Here is a 13062-nt window from a genome sequence, read left to right on the forward strand (position 1 = left end):
GAATGGAACACCGCCGCCGGCCAAAGTATCACTCGTTAAAAAAATAACGAGTTGAAAACTTAACGCGTGAAAGTTGAACGTATCCATGGCATGACTGCATTTTTGTTTGTGAGAGTATCATGCATGTATGACACCTAAGCTCTGGACACATGCAACACCCACTTAAATGGAATTTAAAATAAAAAATTAAAAAAATTTGGGAGTGATAGAATCCCATCACTAGTGATACCACCCCGCCTACATTTCTATCACTAGTGATAGAATATTTGTTGTACACATGGCATGACTTGATTGGATAGTGGGAGTGATAGAAACTATCACTAGTGAACCACCCCTCCTCCCCTTAGAATGACTAAAATTATTTAAGTGATTTATAATAGACTGTTAAGTTATATAACCTATATATTTCGAAACTGAAAGAAATTACCTCATAAATGTAGCTTAAGTAATGCTAATCGAAATCAATTAAAATAAGAGTATGCCTTGTATAAATCATTAGAAAATGACCATAACATGTATCAGAGTTAAACCACAACAAAATTCTGGCAGTTCTAAAATTTGTACTCGAACTCTTAATTGCAAGAAAGAAAGCATGATGACAACAAAAACCATGGTATATCTTTTCTCAACTTCAATAAACCATAATCAACATATATTGGAGTTTTACATTATTATTATTATTAAAACCAAAACCTGCCCAAAGTTCTCTCATCAGAGGAAAGAAAACACAGGCAAAACCATATCCGAGCCATTTCTCACAACTCTATTTAATTTTCTGGCTCTGCTTTTTCAAAGAAGGTCTTCTTCACCCAATCAAATGGCTGCAAACACAAACACATTTGTTAGATTGCTCAAGAAAGTAGTATTTAGTAGATACAAATGCTGACACAAAGAGCCATTAAGTAGTAGTTTACGGTCTGATTAATTAACCATGTTTGGCCCGTGAAGCTCCATTTCTCGTACCCGATGACCCGGTTTAGAACCCGTCAAGATTAACCCTACAACGGTTTGGGTTTATACTTGGGTTGTTTTCATCTTGACCCTAATGAAATATAGGGGAAAGTTCTTGTACAAATAATCTTAACATACTAAACATACAAATTGAAGGAAAACTCAAAAAGACAAGGTGGCATTTTTGTAATTATCAATAACTATCAAAGTTACTCTACAAATATACCTAAAAAACCTAAAAAAGAGCCTAAAAAACCTAACCACCCCCTCCCCCCCCCCCCCCCCAAAAAAAAAAAAAAAAAAACCATGAACTATTCTAAAGGCGGTAAGCAAATAGAGCAAGATGAGAAGTTATCCATAGCTGCATACCAAAAAATGATATGCTGCCAACTGGGAATCATATACTCTAAAAAAATTAGAGAATGCTTAATTCTCCACATACAAAGCAATAAAAGAAAAGGTAACTTAAGCCTATCTTCTATCTTCATGCATTTCCCAAGCCAATGTACGTACCCAACTCACAATCACAGACTGGTTTTGCAGGTTGCAACTCAATTGTATTTGTAACCAAGGTTTAAAAAAACGGAAACGAGTTTCGAGGCGTTTTCCTTTCGCCTCACGAGGCGTAAGCCCGAGGCGGAATTAAAAATAAATATAAAAATTATATATCTTATAAAAATAATAATACTAACTAAATTCATCAAAATCATCAAAAACACACATAAAAAAACACAAATTGCTTGAAGTTGACACAAAAAGTCAAAAACAAATATCAAAAACCCCCGAGGTGCAGCCTTTTTAGCGCCTCAAACCGTCTGAGGTGCGCCTCAGAATCGTTTTTTGGGCTTTTCGCCTCGAGGCGCACGCCTCAACCACTTTTTAAAAATATGTTTGTTAACCCAACCCAAACCCATAAAACCGGATGTTGACTTACATACAACTAAGCAATACGGACAGCCTCAAACCCAACAATATGATTCAACATGTTTATGCTTCAAAGTTTCAATGCATCATAATAACTTATCAAAAGGGTCAACTAATAAAGTTGTCAACATCTCCATTTTAAATGCAACAAAAGGTAGAGGACACTTCATCATTTCAACAAACCCTAACATACAGTCATTCACCATCTGTTAATAACGATACTACTATATTCACATTAATAATCATCCATTAAAGAAACAGAAACAAATTGACCACAAAAGTCAACAATTTCTGCAAAATTAACTCATAAACACAAGATTCAGATCTACATCTTCACACAAAACAAAAACTAGACCAAATCCGTGAAATTAACAAATTGATTCATAATATAGATACAAATCGATGAGATTCTAGCTATAGGATGATTAATTTAATGAAAGAAGGTATGGAGAAAATGAAAATGGAAAAGTTAGAAGGACCTGAACGATCCAAACGGCGGTGGTGAAGGCGGCGACGCCCCAAGCGGCGGCGGCTTGGATATCGGTGGCTTGAGGACGTTTGTTTGGCTTGACGAGCTTGAATACACCTCCTCCGGCCATTGTCTTTGAAACCTGGATGGTAAAACCTAGAGAATGTTGTTCAAGTTTTCGTATCGATTACCAATTGATGCAATGTTAATGTTAATTACGGAATTACAGTCAACCCCTCAATGTTTCGTATAAATAATACTAGATGATTTTGCGTACGCCTTGCGGCGGGACGTGAAGTGAATTAAGTTAGTACTAACGTTATAACCCCATGTATTACACAGGGTTGAATAAATAAATTTTATATATTATATAATAAAATAATATATTTTTAAAAAACTCATTTATTGTACGAGTTGAATAAATATAATTTTATATATTAAATTATAAAAAGTTATATCTATAAGAATCATATTGTACGGTAATGTAATTTTATATACGAAATAAAAAAGTTATATCTCTAAAACCACGTATATTACATGGGTTGAATAAATGTAATATTGTTTACCAAATAATAAAATAATACATCTTTAAAAAAACCTCATTTATACCATGGGTTTAATAAATGTAATTTTATATACCAAATAATAAAAAAATTACATCTTTAAAAATATGCGCATTACATGGTTTGAATAAATGTAATTTTCTGTACTAAATAATAAAACATATATATCCTTAAAAAACCCCGTGTTTAGTTTTCATAATAAAAAAAGATTATTCTGTTGTTGCAAAATTTGTTAACGAAGTCACAATAAATTTAACCATTTATTTAAAACTCCGTAAATGTATAAATGATAAATAATATTAGTTAATTTTATTTTAAGTTTCGTAAAATCTATTTGATACCAAACTAAACAAAACGTTCAAATATAATTAATTCAAGTAAATAATATTATAAATGAGAATGAGATTAAACTAAATAATAATTATCCATAAGATATTAAACTAATAATATTTAGTAGGAGGATTATCTATAATATAAGATATTAAACTAAATAATATTTAGTAGGAGTGGACTAAAATGGCAACGTTTGAAATTATTTGGACTAAAATGACAACGTTTCAAACATTTAGACTAAACTGGTAAAATTACCAAACCACATGTACTAAAATCACATTTAACTCTATTATTTAATTACATTGGGCTTTTGAAAATTCGATTCATGGCCCAATTGATAACTTAATAAAACATTTAATATTTTTTGAAATGCTTTTTTGGGCTTTGAATTGGTGTTGCTAAGTTGTTGTTCGACCTTAGAAAAAGTGCTAGCTTACGTTTGTTGGCGAGGCTATTTATGTTTTTGACAACGACCTTCGAAGAGTGATCGTGAAATCATGGTTTGCGGGGTCCATTTTTTGGGATCTTCAATGGAGGCTGGCATCCCTCCCGACCCGTTTTGGAGGTTTAGGTTTATGTTCGGCTGAGTATGTATCTACATATACTTCCGTGGCCTCGAGGGTGTAATCTTGGAGTTTGGATGATCGTATTCTTTGGGATTGTGGTATTCTCGGGTTAGATTTTGATTATGTGGGTGCGTTGCATTGTTTACACATGACCTTCCCGATTTTGATCTTGGGGATTTCTCTATTAGGACACACTCTCGTAAAACTGATGATGCTTTGGTGAGAGCTCTATTTAGTAGAATTATCCAGAGTCTGGGAGAGAATTTTGATTTATCCCGTCATCATAAATCGGTGTTTAATTGTCTTCGGGCTTCTCATGCTCATGATTTCATGATAGTCATCCCCGGATTAGGCCAACACATGTCGGTTATGGAGTACCAGGAAATTTTCTGAAGTACCAGTCAAGGATCCCCATTCCTTTCTAGTTATTCATAGAACCTAATCTTAATGATAAATGAAATCAATTTAATACATGGTCCATGGTTCATAGGTGTCATACCCCAACCGATGGCGGAAACATCGGGATGAGACGAACAAATTGCTCAAAACAACATAACACTAAATGTGACAATATAATTTAAATCATTTTATTAAATTCTAAAGGATAATACAAAGTTTCAAACAATCAAATATAAATTCAAACAATAGTTTATTTCTAGAATGAGTTTCTAAGCCATCCTAGCTTGTTTTCTTGTATCTTGATCAATCAACCTGCAATATGTATTAAAATAAAGTCAACAAAAGCATGTTGGCGAGTATACAAGTTTTCATACATAGCATAGTACGTGTTTAAAATGTTGCTCATATCCATATGTGAAATACAATATCATGTTAACAGTATATACTCGAAACGATGTTACTCTATGTGCCCAAACCAAAGTTTAACGCAATTAAAGTGTACCCAAACGAGTTTGAGTATGTTGACATAGTTTAACCTAACAATACCTGCTCATAGAACAGGAGGGGCGTTTCTCAACCTATAGCGCTACCATTGTTAGGGGAGGCTTGTACGAAGTTAATGAACACATAGTCATGAATGTTTACATTAGCATAACATGTCTAACATGATTAAAATGTATCACATAGAGTAAGGATAGAGTGTGCATAAAATGTTTGATGTGATTGTGATGTTTGATATAGAATACATATTGCACCCAAAAGTGGAAAATAGAAAATGGGTCATGTATACTCACCTTAGAGTGCGTTGCGTATTTCTTGGAACAAGATTAAGAATTAGGAATTTCCCAAGAGGATGTGCACAAGAGAATTACCCTATAAATTTTGAGGATTTGATTAATTATTGGGAATTTAGGGATTAAATATCAAGACTTTTATAAAATTTGGAATTAACATTTCTAAATAATCTTCATATGCTTATATATATACGACAGATTATTTGTACATAAGTAAATAAATAAAAATGAATACTGATTAATAATATTATTACTTAAAAATTTTGATTAAATAGCATATACTTAATAACAGTAATTCTAATATATATATTTATATAAATATTATGGATTAATAATCTAAAATAATATTGCTAATCTAAATGAAATAGTAAATCTATTCGTTATATAATAATTCCGATTATATATATATATATATATATAGGGGACCGCTAAAATGAAAACCACCTCCAGTTGTAAGAACTGCGCGAACCACTTTCTAGCCATTAGATCAAGATGATGGATGGATAAGATTAAAAGTATTTAAAAGTAATATAAAGTAGTTTTTGTCTTATTATGTCTTTAATATTTTAATTGAAAAGGGCATTTAAGTAAAATACTTTTTTTGTCTTTTTATATATATTATATTTAATTGTCTTTTCGTCCTATTCATTAATTGCTTTTTAATACTTTTATTTTTTAAACATAATTTCTTTAATAAAAACAATTTTGAATTTAGATTTTTTTTAAAAGATTTTTATACTTTTTACAATTTAAGTTTTATGTTAAACTTTTTACGTTTTACGTTTTTTTGACGCGCCGTTTTTAACGTGGTTTTTTAACGCGCGCCGTTTTTACGCACCGTTTTTCAAGCGCCGTTTTTTAACGCGCCGTTTTTTCCACGCCGTTTTTTAAGGCGTCGTTTTTCTCAATCGACGTTTTTTTAACGCGACGTTTTTTCAAAGCGCCGTTTTTACACCCGGCTTTTTCCACGCCTCGTTTTTTGACGCACCGTTTTTACGCCCGGCTTTTTCACGCGTCGTTTTTTCAACGCGTCGTTTAAGTAAAAATACTTTTTTTGTCTTTTTATATATATTATATTTAATTGTCTTTTTGTCTTATTCATTAATTGCTTTTTAATACTTTTATTTTTTAAACATAATTTCTTTAATAAAAACAATTTTGAATTCAGATTTTTTTTAAAAGATTTTTATACTTTTTACAATTTAAGTTTTACGTTAAACTTTTTACGTTTTACGTTTTTTTGACGCCCCGTTTTTAACGTGGTTTTTTAACGCGCCGTTTTTCAAGCGTCGTTTTTTACTCGCCGTTTTTTAACGCGCCGTTTTTTACGCGCCGTTTTTTACACGCCGTTTTTTTAAGGCGTCGTTTTTCTCAATCACCGTTTTTTTAACGCGACGTTTTTTCAAAGCGCCGTTTTTACACCCGGCTTTTTCCACGCCTCGTTTTTTGACGCGCCGTTTTTACGCCCGGCTTTTTCACGCGTCGTTTTTTTACGTTAACGTTATTTACGTTTTACGTGCCGACTTTTTACGTTAACGTTTTTTTACGTTTTACGCGCCGGTTTTTTACGTTAACTTTTTTTACGTTTTACACGCCGGTTTTCTACGTTAACGTTTTTTACGTTTTTACGTTTTACGCGCCGGTTTTTAAATGACATTTACGTAAAACTTTTTACGTTTTAGTAAAAAAAACTTTATGTTTTACGTTTTACCTAAAACTTTTTTTGTTTGACGAAAAACTTTTTACGTTTTACGTAAAACTTTTTACCTTTTACGTTTTACGTAAAACTTTTTACGTTTTACTAAAAAAACTTTATGTTTTACGTTTTACCTAAAACTTTTTACGTTTTACGAAAAACTTTTTACGTTTTACGAAAAACTTTTTACGTTTTACGTAAAACCTTTTACGTTTTACGTTTTACGTAAAACTTTTAATGTTTTACTTTTTACGTAAAACTTTTTACGTTTTACGTTTTACGTAAAACTTTTTCGTTTTATGAAAAAAAAAATTACATTTTACGTAAAACTTAAAAAGTTTTACGTTTTACGTAAAACTTACGAAAAAATTTACGTAACACTTTTTACGCTTCACGTTTTTACGTTTTACGATAAAAAGTTTACGGTGTACGTTAACAAGTTTACGGTTTACGCGATTTTTTCACGCGTCGTTTTTTTTACGCGCCGTTTACGCGATTTTTTTTACGTTTTACAGTTTACGTAAAAAAAAAAATTTTACGTTTTACATTAAAAAGTTTACGTTTTGCTTTTAGAAATTTACGTTTTACGTTTAAAACTTTACGTTTTATGTTAAAAAAATTACGTTTTATGTTTTACATTAAAAAGTTTACGTTTTACGTTTTTACGTTTTATGTTTTTACGTTTTACGTTTTTACGTTTTACGTTTTACGTTTTTACGTTTTACGTTTTATGTTAAAATTTTTACGTTTTACATTTTACATTAAACTTTTTAAACTTTTAACGTTTTAAGTTTTACGTAAAACTTTTACGTTTTACGTTAAATTTTTTACGTTTTACGTTAAAATTTTTACGTTTTACGTTGAAATTTTTACGTTTTACGTTTTACGTTTTTACGGAAAACGGACAGAGTTTCCTCTGTTTTTGGAATAAACCGACAACTCAAGTTTCCTTTGTCTTTTCAAAACTCAACAATTTTCAACAATATAAACACAATATATAAAATTTCTATGAAAATGCCAAACGTAACAAGTCACTAAAGTATCGGTTCGCGCTCGGTGCGCGTTAACTAAATAAAACTCAACAATTTTTACCGAATCTTCGTGTAGTTTTGTCGAACCGCGTTGACTGACTTTGACTTCCGTTTTAACCCGGAGTTGACCACAGTTGACCAGAACTCGAACTTGTTGGACCGAGTGTTGGCTGAGTCGACTCGAATAGAAGCTGAGTTGACCGAGTCCGCTGTACCAGAAATAACCAAACTGAACACGAAAATCGACCGAGTTGCCCCGAACCGAAACTTGAACAGCTGTTGTTAACCCAACCTGAACCAAGTTGTTAACCCAACCTGAACCAACCTGAACAAACTCCAGGTTGTTAACCCAACCTGAACCGCTGTTGTTAACCCATCCTGAACCAAGTTGTTTAACCCGCCGAGTCGACTCGAACAGAAGCTGAGTTGACCACCACTGTTATTAACCCAACCTGAACCAAGTTCACCACCGTCACCGCCGCCGGTGGTTCCGGCGCCGGCCCGTTGACTGCTGATGTCGCACCAGCCATCACTCCACACGTATCTTCAAAACATCATCATCGTCTTCAAACGAACCAGTGCCGCCGTCGGCCACCTCCACCTTTATCTTCAAACATCATCGTCGTCTTCAAACGAACCAGTTCAATGTCCATAAAGAATTCAAAAACGTCAACATTAGCACATGCTTAAAGCTAAAGTAATTATTTGGCAAAGCCTACAAACAAAAGAATATCTACATAAAACAAAAGACAATCTAACAAAATAAAAACAAAGCATACAAAAACTAAAGCTAAACCTCAGTACCGTGAAATAACAATTTCAGTTCCTTTCTTCAAAAATCAAACAACTCCATTGAACTCCTTTCGTAAAATAACAAAAAACTTCCATAATCTTGCTCCGATTGAACAATCAGGTTTCTTCGAAATCAAATCGTGACGGAAGAAGTGATAAAGAAGAACAGACGTTTCGAGAAGTTTATGCTTGTTGGTTCCTCGACCACCGTGAGCGGCGGCGCTACCGTCGACCACCGTCTTCTCTGACTCCTCTCTCTCTCTCTCTCTCTCTCGCTCCTCATCTCTCTCTCTCTCTTCGAGATCGGTTCTAACTTGTGCGATGAGGGTGTTACATGGGGATAAGAAGGGAGGTTTAGGGAGGGGGGTTGTCGGCTGGTTACCGGTGCCGAAACGGTTTCACCGGAGAGGGAGCCGCAACTGGGACCCACCGCCGTCGCCGGCTCCGCCGTGACTGGCCGGAGTTCGGTTGTTCGTCTTCAACAAAGAGGGGGAGGGTGAGGGCTCGAGTGGAGACATATGATAAGAGACAAAAGGATTTGAATGGATCTGAAGAATGGATTTTGAATGGATGTTTGAAGAATGGTATTTGAATAGAGAAAAGGAATAGATGAATTTAGATGACAGATGAAAGAGGAGAAGATGAAAGAGGAGAGAGGAGAGATGTATTTAAAAAGTCAGGTGATTTAAATGAAGAGAGAGAGATCAGATTTGACATTTGGGGTAAATGACCAAATTACCCTTTAAGTTGGCATAATCTGATTGGTGGAGAGTGGTTCTCATGGTTCTTACAACTGGGGGTGGTTTTCATTTTAGCGGCTCCCTATATATATATATATATATATATATATATATATATATATATATATATATATATATATATATATATATAAAATGATAATTCTGAATAATAATTCTAAATTTTAAAGTATTAATTCTGTCTTAAATTAATAATTCTGATTTAATAAAAATATAATTTCTGATTTAAATACTAAATAATATTTTTCTGTTTTTAAAGTATAAATACTGATTTATAATAAATAATGATTCTGATTTAAAAATATAAATTCTGAAAATATTTCTGATTTAAATCAAATAATATAAATTCTGGAATTTATAAATAAATCTGATTTATGATAATATTTCAGATATAAATAAATAATATTTCTGATTTATAACTAAAACTGAAATAATTAAATTTCAGAAAATTAATAATTCTGCTTTTATAATAGTAAATAATAAATCTATCTATCCTATCTAATAAATGAAGAACTTGGGTTGCCATGTGGCACCCTTGACAATCTATTATTTTGGAGGGAAAGTTTTCTACAATATTGATATTTATTATTTAAGTAATTCTATAAATATGTAAATATGTAAACAAAATAATATATATAAATTCCGTAAACTATGTTGCCATTTGACCTATTCTATTATGCTCAATTAACTTTCCATTTGGCTTCTTAATAGGAGAGTTTGGTAGTTTCATGAACAATAATTTGTTACTCAAATTTTATTTTTCTACCTGGTTCAAATTAAGAATACTCCTACCTTTTATGTAGGAAAAAAACAGAGAGCACACGTCCATCATATTTGATGTTTGTTTTAGGGGTGATTGAGATCGTGTGTGTAACAACCCGCACCTTCGTGCGTTGTTACTACTCGACACACTCGTTACGCCTAGCACCGGAGATTCGGATCATAATGAAATCATACCAGTTATATCGCTAAATCGAAGTATAATCGAATAACTACGCATATTCTATCGCTATTACAAACCTATTTTGCATAACACTCACGATGATGTCGAATAAGGGCCTAATCTACCCTTCTCGACGAGCGTGAGGTGTCAAAATGTAAGTAATCGACGCTAACGAGGGCTATCGGGTGAGTACTATGACTCTAACCGTCATGACGATGATGGCAATACGAGTAAGTAGTGCCCCGGTAGTCATCGTGGCACATCACATCGAAGAACGCACTCGAAGGCACGCGTAACTCGATCACCGCACTGAGAATTGGATACATAAATACGTATATACGGCCCTTTTGTGATTAATTATAATAAATAATTTAATAATTATGTGAATATATGAAAATATGGCTCAAACCGTCGAAATCGCACCCAAAAACGGGATCAAAAGGCTTCCGAACGGATCAATTCGATCAGGCTAGTCCAATTGGTCAGACCGGCCCAATCAGATAGGCCAGTCCGATCGGATGGACCAGCCGATCGGATGGGCCAGTCCGATCGAATGGGCCAGCCGATCGACTGGGCCAGCCGATCGACTGGGCCAGCCGATCGACTGGGCCAACCGATCGACTGGGCCAGCCGATCGACTGGGCCAACCGATCGACTGGGCCAGCCGATCCAGTCACTGTTTTGCCTTCCTTTCTCCTTCCTTGCCTATAAATACCCCTCCATTCACTCCTAAACACTTGTGTTGCTGCTCCTAACCGACCAAGACGCTCCAGCCCTCAAATCTCTCGATTTCTTCCGATTCTTGTAAGTTTTCGGCTCAACTCTTGTACTTTCTTGATCCAAATGCAATCCTTCATCTTTCTATCTTTCGAATCTCAATTTTTAACCGTGAAATCAACGGATTTGGGGTGTTCTAAGGTGATGTCACCACAAAGTTCTTCAAAGGTGATGTCATCCCATGAAGAACAACTCAGATTCGGATGATTTACATACGATTTTTCATGAATCTCAACCAAATCAGTGTTTTCCTATTAAGATGGTCATGGATCTGAGATGTTCTGACTGATTTCATCACAAGTTCTTATGAACTTCAAAGTGTTGACCTCATATCATCAAGAACAACTTAGATCTAGGGCATTTCCTAAGTAAAATCAAGGTTTTTACATCAGATCTATGCACGGAATTGACGGATTTCAGTTGTTTAACACCTCATCATAACGTCTCGACCCAAAACGCCGAAGAACGCTCGAAAAATCTTCGAAAACAGCCGAACAGAATGGCTGATCGAGCGGCCCAATCGATCGAGCGGACCAATCGATCGAACAGCCCAATCGATCGACTGGACCAGTCGATCGAGTGGCCCAACCGATCGAGTGGCCCAATCGATCGAACAGGCCAATCGATCGAGTGGCCCATTCGATCGAACAGGCCAATCGATCGAGTGGCCCATTCGATCGAACGGCCCATTCGATCGATCAGGCCCGTCCGATCGATCAGGCCCGTCCGACCGACCAGGCCCATCCGACCGACCAGGCCCACTCGATCGAGTGGCCTGTTCGACTGGGCCAGCCCAATTTCACTATTTTGTCCGATTTTAACCCAATTTTGCCGATTTCACGCAAATCGATACCGTTTAACGCATAGTAACCTATCACTCACGTAAATTATCTGAAATCAGGATATTCTCCGGCACCGGTTCCGCTAACCTAACCGAATACGCGCTGTGAGTATACTTGACCCCTTTTATCGAATTTTGGGTGTAACATACGTTCCATAAAAACCAATCTTATCAAACGAACGATTTAATTGGACTATTTATCACTTGCGAATAACTGTTTGCATAGATATACGTGATGCTAGTTGCATGTATGCTAGGACTTATACTCGTGACGTCCCACCAAGACTAGTATAGTACTATTTCGCCCGACGGGGTCTAGTTATGCCAGAGTCGAGCATCGAGGACTTAGCTGGTAGTATCAGTTTTGTGAGTATATATGTCGTGTATTACGTTTATGCATGTGGAAATTCGCAGCACTTTTAATCTATCATACTACACATATCAAACCTGTATACTCGCCAATACTTTTGTATTGACAAAGTTTTAACGTATGTTGCAGGTTTAGCCGAAGTTTACATCAAATCAAGCTAGGAAGTCTAGAAACGCATCTAAAATCTAGGTTGTCGGATTTGAATTGTTCGAGAGGACAAGAAATCCGTGATAACTTACGTGATTGTATTGTTTGTTAGTATGGGATGACAAATGTAATAAATATTATCGCAATATAGTTGTTATGGATTCTCTTGAGCAATCTGATTCGCCTAGTGCCGCGCCCCGATGATTCCGCCATCGGTTGGGGTGTGACAGATTGGTATCAGAGCCATAACTATAGGGAATTAGGCAAAGTTTGAGACTCGACCTAGTCCGGGTCGATGTCTTAGAAAATTGACCTAGTCTATAGTCTAAGTACCCACAGGCCGACTCTTACGAACTCGTTAGGGTTTGTTTGGGCCAACTTGCTACTCTCGATCGAATTTGTTGAAAGGTTACAACTATTGTGTGAACACCGCATACTACAGCTTCACACAAAGAGCCTTTCCTAAGGCTAGAAGGTTACTTAGCCTTTCCTAAGGCTGACACAATACACATGTTTTCAAAACTACTCGCATAACAAAACCGAGTGATCTAGTCGAGACCAGGTGTGAAAACCAATAACTCTCGATAGGATCACTCACTCAGCGTATTTTTCTAGCACGAGAACTCTTTGTTGAGCTAGGAGTGACATCCACATCTCGACAAAAGGTCTCCATTTCGAAATTCTGGTGGAACTCTCGGATTTATTCGA

At 35.2% G+C, this 13062-nt stretch overlaps 1 long non-coding RNA gene across 1 annotated transcript; it reads right to left on the bottom strand.

The window, feature by feature from the left end:
- Window positions 1-543: 543 nt before the first annotated feature.
- Window positions 544-2646, bottom strand: LOC110886526. Its single transcript, XR_002562852.2, has 2 exons — window positions 2355-2646; window positions 544-821 (listed from the first exon to the last, which is right to left on the bottom strand). It is a non-coding gene; the product is annotated as an uncharacterized LOC110886526 (long non-coding RNA).
- Window positions 2647-13062: the final 10416 nt, after the last annotated feature.

The sequence above is a fragment of the Helianthus annuus genome, chromosome 7, assembly GCF_002127325.2.
Source record: "Helianthus annuus cultivar XRQ/B chromosome 7, HanXRQr2.0-SUNRISE, whole genome shotgun sequence".
NCBI classification, from domain to species: Eukaryota; Viridiplantae; Streptophyta; class Magnoliopsida; order Asterales; family Asteraceae; genus Helianthus; species Helianthus annuus.